This window comes from Lolium perenne, chromosome 6 (genome assembly GCF_019359855.2).
Source record: "Lolium perenne isolate Kyuss_39 chromosome 6, Kyuss_2.0, whole genome shotgun sequence".
Lineage (NCBI taxonomy): Eukaryota > Viridiplantae > Streptophyta > Magnoliopsida > Poales > Poaceae > Lolium > Lolium perenne.
Genome location: NC_067249.2, coordinates 270906909 through 270916560, shown reverse-complemented (window position 1 = coordinate 270916560; position 9652 = coordinate 270906909). Strand labels below are relative to the sequence as shown.

At 43.2% G+C, this 9652-nt stretch overlaps 1 long non-coding RNA gene across 2 annotated transcripts; it reads left to right on the top strand.

Annotated features, from left to right (window-relative positions):
* Positions 1 to 543: 543 nt before the first annotated feature.
* On the top strand, positions 544 to 4786 carry LOC127326764 (uncharacterized). Of its 2 annotated transcripts, XR_007868114.2 has the most exons (4): positions 544 to 3366; positions 3609 to 3728; positions 4275 to 4405; positions 4500 to 4786. It is a non-coding gene; the product is annotated as an uncharacterized lncRNA (long non-coding RNA). The 2 variants fall into 2 exon arrangements; XR_011746282.1 differs by having other exon boundaries at positions 3609 to 4405.
* Positions 4787 to 9652: the final 4866 nt, after the last annotated feature.

Below are 9652 nucleotides of genomic sequence, written 5' to 3'. Positions count from 1 at the left end.
TGATAATGTTACGTGACTAATATTTAGTTAAGTCTAAGTACGTAGCCCCAGAGCTAGGCGCGCGTGCCCTATTTCTTTTCGGGTTGGGGCTTCAAAGAGTTTCGTCGTCGTGTCAAGAAAATTTGTCGTTGTACATTGCGCGATGCCTAGCTAGCCCGATCGAGAGGACGAACCTTGCATTCTTGGTGAGAATTTTTTTCAGATTTCCTAACAAACAGCTAGCTGTTTTTCAATTAGCAAACAGCTACTTTTTCCACCGTAAGATTGAGTTACGAATCTTGGCGCAGCTCTGTCTCCGCTTCCCGCATGTTCTCCCGTTGTAATCTCAGCTCTGTTTCCTGACCGCTCTGTCTCATTTCCCTCTTTCCTCACTTTCGTCTTCCTCGTGTCCATGGCGGAGAAATCCGCGTGTCCTGCTCGAACATCACCCGCGTGTTGCTTCGCCGGCGGTAGAGGAACCAGTTGGGAGGCAGCGTCCTGCTCGAGCGTCGTCGGGGGAGGGGTGGGGGAGGGGTGGGGGGGGGGGGGGGGGGGGCGGTGATGCCGCCGCATCCTGCTTGGCCGGCTCCAGAGCAAGCAGTTCATGTTGGGACGCCGCGTCATGCTAGGCCGTCGTCCGATTGGGCGGTGACGCCAAATACGCCGCTAGCATCGATGGGGAATTTTCCAGCTCGTGTTCTCCGTCCACCGGGGAAGAGATCCTCGTTTCGCGAGCGTGGAAGGCATGTGCGTCTGCGCAGAGATGGGTATGTTCTATCTCCCCTACTTTGTCCTCTGTGTTGTTTCTGCTTGTCAACGAGTATGCCGCGAGATTGGAGCCGTTGTATTGGACCCGTACGACATGTTTTGTTCACGATTCGTATGCTGGGTCCTGCTAGATGCCATATTCTGTCAGTCGTTGGCATTGGAGTCGCGCTCACATGTTTGTAATTTGATTATGCGGAGGTTGATGTAGTGCTCGATTTTGTTTGTCTCCAGGCAGTCAGTGATGTTGTGCTCATTTTGTTTTTTCTGAAGCCTTTTTGCTGCAGGTGGTGATGCTTGATTTTGGAGGTATTTAGCTAGGTGTATGGGCAGAGGGTAGTGATCCTAGTGCTGTATTAGTTTTTTTTTTCCAAAGGGGTAGTGATCTTAGTGCTGTAAATGTGAGATTATTTGCTAGTTTTTTATCTTCCTTTTAGTGAGGCTGTGAATTTGTTAGTTTCTGTGTGTGACTTTTAGTGCATTTTATGCCACCGAATATCTTTGCATTTCTCCTGTGGATCAGTTGGTCTGCGATGAGAGCACGCTGATATTTTAGCCAGGTACTCTGAATCTGAGATCGTTTTCTAGCCTTTTTAAGTTCTTTTAGTGTGTCTAGGAGTTAGCTTCCGTGTTTTGGGTATTTATTCTCAAGCAAATGCTCTCTTTAAAGATTGTTTCGCTCTATTAGGAACTAATCATCATTGACCTTTTGTGGCATGGAGCTCCATTAGCTGATTTTGCTGTCCAATTTCATCAAAGAATAAATCATGCAGACATTGTTCTGCTTCAGTTGCCACCTTTTTTTGATGCTGATGTTTAGTTCCTTGCTTGGTTCTAGTTAACCTCCATACAATGATGAATGTTTTGCATCAATCTGATGTTTGACTTCGAACTGCTCACTAGGTTAACTAGTACTCCCTCTGGTTTTAGACATTTCAAAGTAAACTAGATGCACAACATAGTGGTGAATGTACACACTATTTCCCAACATAGTTTGATTTAGTACACGTTCTTCATTTCCCCTTTTGTCTTTGTGTGTCCAGCGGTGTTATGTTTGATTATTTGTTTTCTTTATGAAATTTCTCGATATTGACGATGATTTTACATGAGTTTAGGCTCTGATTTGATTGTGGTTCAGAGTTAGTTTGGCTCTGCCTAGTATGCTCTGCTCATAATCAAGTACTAGCACAGTATCCTTTATAGTATGCTTGCTCTCTTTTGGCTCCCACGTTTACATCACTTATGAGTTCCCAAGTAGGGGTTGTGTCAATACGGCATAGCAAGATAATTTGAGGAGGCTTCCATGCTTGGATCGGATGTAACCAACAAGAGTTTCCCATTCCGACATCCATCCATCCAAGAAGCAAAATAAAGTCCTTGCACCCATAATTAATATCAATACCACCATCCATCTGCTGCCTCACTCTGGTTTTGTACTTCAAAGCACGACTGAACTGACAGCCTGTGTGCACAGTTAGCTGAGTAACCATGCTCCAGACCTTAACCTCCTGGCAACACCACATTGTGGAAGGGCAAGACCGTCAATGCAGTAAGGAATCTCAACCTTGTCTAAGTCATGCTTGGAAGTTTTAACCATCCAGAATGCACCAAATGTTGCAGCAGAATAATTCCAGGACGGTGTAGTGCATTGATTCCATCATGATGCTAGGAAAAATGATGGAGCATAATACCTCCACTAATGCTACTTACTGAGATTTATTATTTCTGCGGTTGGTTGTTTCTGAGATTATTATTTTTAAATTTGTTTCTCAGGGGTTACTTTTCTCATTTTTGCATGGGTATGCATGTTTTCTCATGTTGTGATGTATCAGATGTGAGTTGCCGATGAAGAATTTTTTAGAAGGAGAAATCATTATGTTTTCTCATTATGTTTTCTCTTAATGTCAATGTGTTTTAGTAACTTAGTGTCTTTAAGTTTTCTCATTTTGTCACTCTTTTCTCCGTCTGTTTGCTACTCAAGGTGCTGCACCAATCAGTATCTCATTCAGCAATTTCTCTTAATCATTATCCTTTTATATTCAGCTTTTCATTTTCTTATGTTTTCCTAGTTCACTCCGATATGTTACTTATTTCCTCAGGTTGTGATTGTCTTTTCACTTCCATCAGTTTCTCTGTCTCTGTCTCTTTAGAAGTCTGATTCTTCTTCAGTTATTTTCAGCCGCTGCAGACCTCCTGAAGGTAGCATTTGTGTCCTCTGCATATTTAGTTCCTCAATAACTTAGTTTTCTCAGTGATTCATTACTAGTTTAGTCTCTCAGTAACTTAGTGCTTCAGTTCATTTCTTAAGTTTCTTTTTGTCTTAATATTTCAATCTCTCAGTTTGCATTCCCATCATTGCCTCAGTCATTCAGTTTGCATTCCCGGGCTCCCTGTATTCCTTGCAGTCAGTTGTCTTTCAGTCATTCAGTTTCTCATTTTTTCAGTCTTTCATTTTTCGAGTTTTTATCCATTTTTGTTCAGATTTTTCAGTATTATCAGGTTTTCATTTTTAGTTTATAAGGATATCAGTTCTTATTCCTTAGTCTTCATTATTCTGTTCATACAGCCGCAGTCGTTCGTCTCTGTCAGGGCACCACTCCAGCTGCTGCAATCCTCTTCAAGGTAGCTCTCTCCAATGATGTCTCTCTCTCTTCTCTTTCTATGTGGTGCGGCTCCGCGAGGTGCAGCTGTATGGTCTGTCTAATGGAATTGATCAGCATATGTTTGATGCCCCATGTATTCTTCTAAGTCTGTTTTCCTGTCATGCGTCTTCATTAGTTGTTTATCAGATAGTCAGTTTGCATTTCCATTAGTTTCTGAATCCCTCAGTATGCATTTGCTCTAAATATTTTTTAATCTCCCAGGCTGAATTCCTGGGCACCCTGTATTCCTCGTTGACTGGTTTCATTCTGAACTACGGCCGCAGTCACTTGTCGCCATCCAGCATGAATCAGGCGCCAACAGCAGCCTCTGAACTCCTCGAGGTACCTCACTCTCTAATGCGTTTTGTCTCTCTGATTATGTATAATTCTCGTATATATTTTTGTGTAATTCATTCGTAGTAAATGCATTATATGAATATCTCAGTATGCATTTCCTTTTTTTAACTCTGTATATTTTCCTCACTGTATAGATTCGCTTGTACGTAATGTCGTATCTACTCATCTTAGTCTGGGCATGAAATAAGTCTTTTTTCCTCACATGTCAAATTCGATTAGTACATAAGGCCATATCTACTCATCTCAGTGCGGGAATAAATCAGACGGACGTGACGCTAAGCACCTCTTTTTCTCTGTCTGGCATGAATCAACTGCCAACATCAACAGCTGAGAATATCTGTCTCTTTAAGATTTGCATTCTCTTTAACCTCTCTATTCCTAGTTGTCAATATCCAATCTGACCTAGTTGCTAAACTCTGGAGGTTTTTGTATCACATGCCAACATGAGCCAATGCACTAGTCGAATACATAAGGTATTCTATTGGCCTAGTCAATCAAATAGTGTATTTTGGGTGATCAAATTGTTGCCAGTCGCTGTAGGTACACAGCATTTTTCCTGTTGGCATTTATCAAAGTTTTCCGATGCGCCGTGGCAAGGGCATATTTGGCAGTAGGTGCATTGTGAAAGCGCATCAGGTATGCAACTGAGTTTCCTAATCCAGGTATGCAACTGCAGACATCGAATGATAAACCTGGTGCTAGCTTCCATGCGTTTTAATTATACCTTTGTTGACAGTGATAATTTTTATGATTCAGTTGATAAGGGAATCGGCGCCATAGAGTGCAGCGGAACTGCAAGTGGAAGTAGGTTTTCTTGAAGAATTTCCTTCCCTTTCTTCTTTCCCAGTTCTTCTTTTCCGTCCATTGTTTGGGGGATCCTGTCGATCTGGATACTGAGAGGAGCAGCGAACGGCTGAAGGGGGTGTTTGGAGTTGGAGTCGCTGCAGCATGTGAGTTCTTTGCTTGCTGAAGAAGAAGGCCGGGCAGCTGTTTCTAGGCCCACGTGAATTGTGTTGTGGTATTCAGGTTGCGTGGGCTTTTTACATGTATGGTTTAGTTGGCTGGACAGTTTCGTGTTGGGTTCAAAGAAACGGACACATCGGACTCAATTACTTTCCTGTACTGAAATACGTCTGTTTTGGTTAACTAAAACAGACACTTTTTCATTTCAACGAGTGTTTTCATTGTTGTTTTTTAAAAGACAGCTGTCTTCATTTGATTGGTGCAGAAAAAGTGTCTGTTTAACAATTGAAAAACAGTCAGCTGTTGTATAGCCACTCCCATTTTTTCGTTAGACAAAATACCTAGTCAATTGCGTCTTGGCAATCTAAATCCATGTACCACTGCACTATCCACATAACAAAATTAAATCGACAAAAACGAAGAGACCGAACAGAACTATAAATCCTAGCTACGTAAACAAATGCCATGCAACATGCTGCAATAACGTACGGAGAATCATCTAGCTAGACACATGAACTACGCCTGGATGGGAGATTCGCAGAGCACGGCGGCATCGCCGACCCGGGTGGCCTTGCAGACCGCCAACCAGGACGCCATGGCGGCGATCCCACCGTACGAGTTCTCCGGAACGTTCAACCTCACGTCGAACATGGCCGGTCCATGCTCCAGCTCCGCAGCGAGGCTCTCCAGCACGTCTCCCACGGGCACCCCAGAGGCCCTCGCCACGGCGTGCAGCTCCGCCGTCTTCCTCGGCTTGGCGCAGAGCTGCCCCACCTCGGCCTCGCTGATGGCGATCTGGACGCCCCGGTAGAAGACCTCCGCGAACATGCCGGGGTTGATGCAGGCCTTGGCCCCGTGGCTCCGCGAGGCGACGGCGAGGGTGAGGTTGAAGGAGAGGCCCGCCGTCGGGTCGATGCCGGAGACGGAGTCTATCTTGACGGAGTACTGCGTGTCGACGCTGTAGTACAACATGGGGACGAAGGCGCAGACGGTGACCACGACGACCACGGCCACGACGATGCCCAAGAACCACCAACCGCTCGCGCGTTTCTTGTGTGGGATCCCCGTATCTCCATGGGGTGCCTGCCTCTCGAGGTCGCCGTCCATCCCGTCGGCCGGCTAGCTGTTCTCGGCGTGCTGAAGGCTTGTTGCGGGTTTGCGATCCGTTCTTGACAAGGCAGGTTGGTAGCCTTGGCAGCTGGGCCGATGGGTGCAGTATATATGCATGAAATAGATTGGACGTGCTGGGATAGGACTGCAATCTGTCCCGTTTCGCGAACGCATATTTACAAGGCTTCGACTTCGACACGTTTGCTAGCTTTCTCTTTTGCGAAACACCATCGATCGCACAAGCACGTGTCCGCTTAACTTCGTGTTCAGTCCGGACTTCGGAGCTACCTCGATTTTTTCCAATAGTGTGTCAGCTGGTGGCTATAAGCACTGGTGGAAAAAGGACCTTCCATCCAGCCCCACTAGTCCCCAAATATTTGGAACCATGACTAATGGGACCTTTAGTCGCGGTTCGCGAGGCGAACCGCGACCAAAGGCCTGGGCCCAGGGCGCTCGCTGGCCAGCTGGTGCACGTGAGGGGCTTTAGTCGCGGTTGGCCTGTAAAACCGTTAGTCACGGTGACTAACGGTTTTACAGGCCAACCGCGACTAAAGCCCCTCCCCTGTATATACCCATCCATGATAAGGTAAAATGGCCTTTTTTACAACAAGTTCTGCGTATGAAGGGGTTTGATGAAATATGGTGTAATCGGATTAAACAGTATGTTGAAGGAGGGAGTGTGGGAATTAGGGTGAATGATGATATTGGCCATAATTTCCAAACTAGGAAAGGTTTGAGACAGGGAGATCCTTTATCTCCGATTCTTTTTAACATTGTCGCCGATATGCTAGCCATTCTTATTGCTAGGGCTAAGGAAGTGGGTCAAATAGGGGGTCTTTTATCACATTTAGTTGATGGAGGCATTTCAATATTACAATATGCCGATGACACAATTTTATTCATGGAACATGACATTGCCAAAGCACTTAATATGAAGTTGATATTATGCATGTTTGAGCAACTATCTGGGTTGAAAATTAACTTTCATAAGAGCGAGATCTTCTGTTTTGGTAAAGCAAAGGATACTGAACAACAATATATGCAAATTTTTGGTTGTGAGGCAGGAGTTTTACCTTTTAAATATCTCGGTATTCCTATCCATCACCGAATTTTGAGAAATGCTGAGTGGAATCCGGTTGAGAGTCGTTTTGCTTCAAAATTAGGTTGCTGGCGGAGCAAAATGCTTTCTTATGGGGATAGATTAGTTCTCATTAATTCGGTCTTAACAAGTTTACCAATGTTTATGTTATCGTTCTTGGAAATCCCAGTGGGGGTTAGGAAAAGATTAGATTTTTTTAGGTCCAATTTTTTCTGGCAATCTGATGAACAAAAGAGAAGATATAGGCTCTCTAAGTGGAACATGCTTTGCAGGCCGAAAGATCAGGGGGGCCTCGGTATTGAAGTTTTGGAGTTAAAAAATAAATGCTTACTTAGTAAATGGTTATTCAAAATCCTTAATGAACAAGGAATGTGGCAAGAAATTCTGCATAACAAGTATCTACATTCTAAAACTTTAGCGCAAGTTGAGGCTAAACCTACTGATTCACCTTTCTGGAAAGGTCTTATGAAAGTGAAATCTGATTTTTTTGGTAGAGGGTTTTTCAAAGTTGGTGATGGTTGTTCGGTACGTTTTTGGGAAGATGTGTGGCTAGGGGATGTCCCTTTAGCACAACAATATCCCTCCTTGTATAATATAGTGCAGCATAGAGATGTTCTGGTATCCACAGTGTTGGCTCAAACTCCGTTGAATATTAGCTTCAGGAGAGGACTAAATGATCACAAATATACTGAGTGGTTGCATTTGTGTCAAAGACTTATTACCATCAATCTTACTGACGAACCTGATAAGTTTGTATGGAAGCTTACGGATTCGGGTTTGTTCACAGTTAAATCTATGTATCTTGATTATATGAATGGACATACTAGATTTCTACGCAAATATCTGTGGAAACTAAAAATCCCTTTAAAGATAAAGATTTTCATGTGGTTTCTTAACAACAAGGTCTTACTTACTAAGGATAATTTGGCAAAACGTAGATGGACAGGATCTCAAAAGTGTTGTTTCTGTGACACAAATGAAACTGTTGAACATTTGTTCATTGCATGTCCTTTTGCTACTATCATTTGGAGGATGATTTACTTTTCCTATAATATTCCGCCTCCAATGAGTATTAATAATATGTTTGGGAACTGGTTGTATGGAGTTCCGAAGAAAGATAAAAATAAAATTCGGATTGGTATATCTGCTATATGCTGGACAATATGGAATACTAGAAATGATATGATTTTTAATAATCAGAAGGGTACTAACTTTTTGCAGGTTATTCATCGAGCTGTGCATTGGATACAGTTATGGGCTTTCCTACTACCGGAGGATCAGCGCAAGGATATGGATACTGGATGCAACAAGCTGCTGTTGGTTACTCAGGATTTCTACTACCGGGCTACTGGATGGCGACACAGTAATAGGATAGAGTATGGCTAGCCTATTTAGGTGTCTGTTTTTCCGTTGGTTGATTCATGTAGCAACCTTGTCGGATCCATGACTGTACTTTTTATACTGTTGCTTTCGTACTCGATACTGTGAGATCTTTAATAAAGGGCCGTGTGCATCAATTGATGCAGAGGCCGGAGCTTTTGCTCCTTTATCTAAAAAAAAAAAAGCAGCCAGCACTTAGCCATTTGGAATCATTCTCTTCACAAACTTCACAAGGGGTGTTAGGTTTGCTTTTGGTTCCTCTTATGCACACAAGGTGTTTGATGAAATGCCCAAAGAGCATGAAACAAACATGATATGAAGTATCGGAGCCACACTTGAGCTTCCTCATTTATTTTTTTCTCCTCGATCGCGGTTAGCAACTTTAACCTTTGATGTGTCATTGATAAAATATGCATATGCGTGTAGTTCATTGTTTGATTTCTATTGTTTGTAGTTAGTTAATTAGTTTAACAAATGCATAATGGTTAATTATATATTTTATATTATAATAATGCAGATGAATCGGCAATGGATGTACGGTAACCGACTCTCCGGCGAGTTCACTACGGGTTTGAAAGATTTCCTCGTAGTGGCTAATGCGAACAAGCAGGGGAGGTTTTGTTATCTGTCCATGTGTTGCCTGTAAGAATCAGAAGGGTTACTCTTCCTCAAGAGATGTTCACATGCACCTGCTTCGGCAGGGTTTCATGCCAAGCTATAATTGTTGGACCAAGCATGGAGAAAGAGGGGTTATAATGGAAGAAGATGAAGAAGGGGATGATTTCATCGATGACAACTATCTTGATCATTTCGGTGAAACTTTCATGGAGGATGCTGAAGGTGGGGAAGGTGAAGGGGAAGGTGAAGAAGAGGCACGTTGAAAGTACATGGAGCCCCCATGTGTGGTTTTGGTAATTAATGACAATCCCTATGGACTAATATTTGCATTGAGTTATATTTGTAGGAGTTGTCTATAGGCAATTCTTGAACCATTTGTTGGCTTCAAGGTTGCAATAAGAAGAATTTGATGAAGGATATCAAGTGTCAAGTATGTCTTGAAGATGAAGATGAAGTGAGCCCTCAAGTTACTTCAAGACATCAACATGATGAAGAATGAAGAATGAAGTGCAAGTTCAAGATGAGCCAACTCGAAGAGTTCATAAGCTTGAAGCTTGCCATGGAGAAATGAAGTGCAAGTTCAAGATGAGCCATCTCGAAGAGATCCTTTGCTTGAGTCTTGCCATCCATATGGTGATCATGGATATGTGAAGATGCGCCGAAGAAGAAGCTCTCCCATGGTGGATTATGGGGGAGCAATCCACATGGTGGTCATGGTTATGTGAAGATGCGCCAAAGA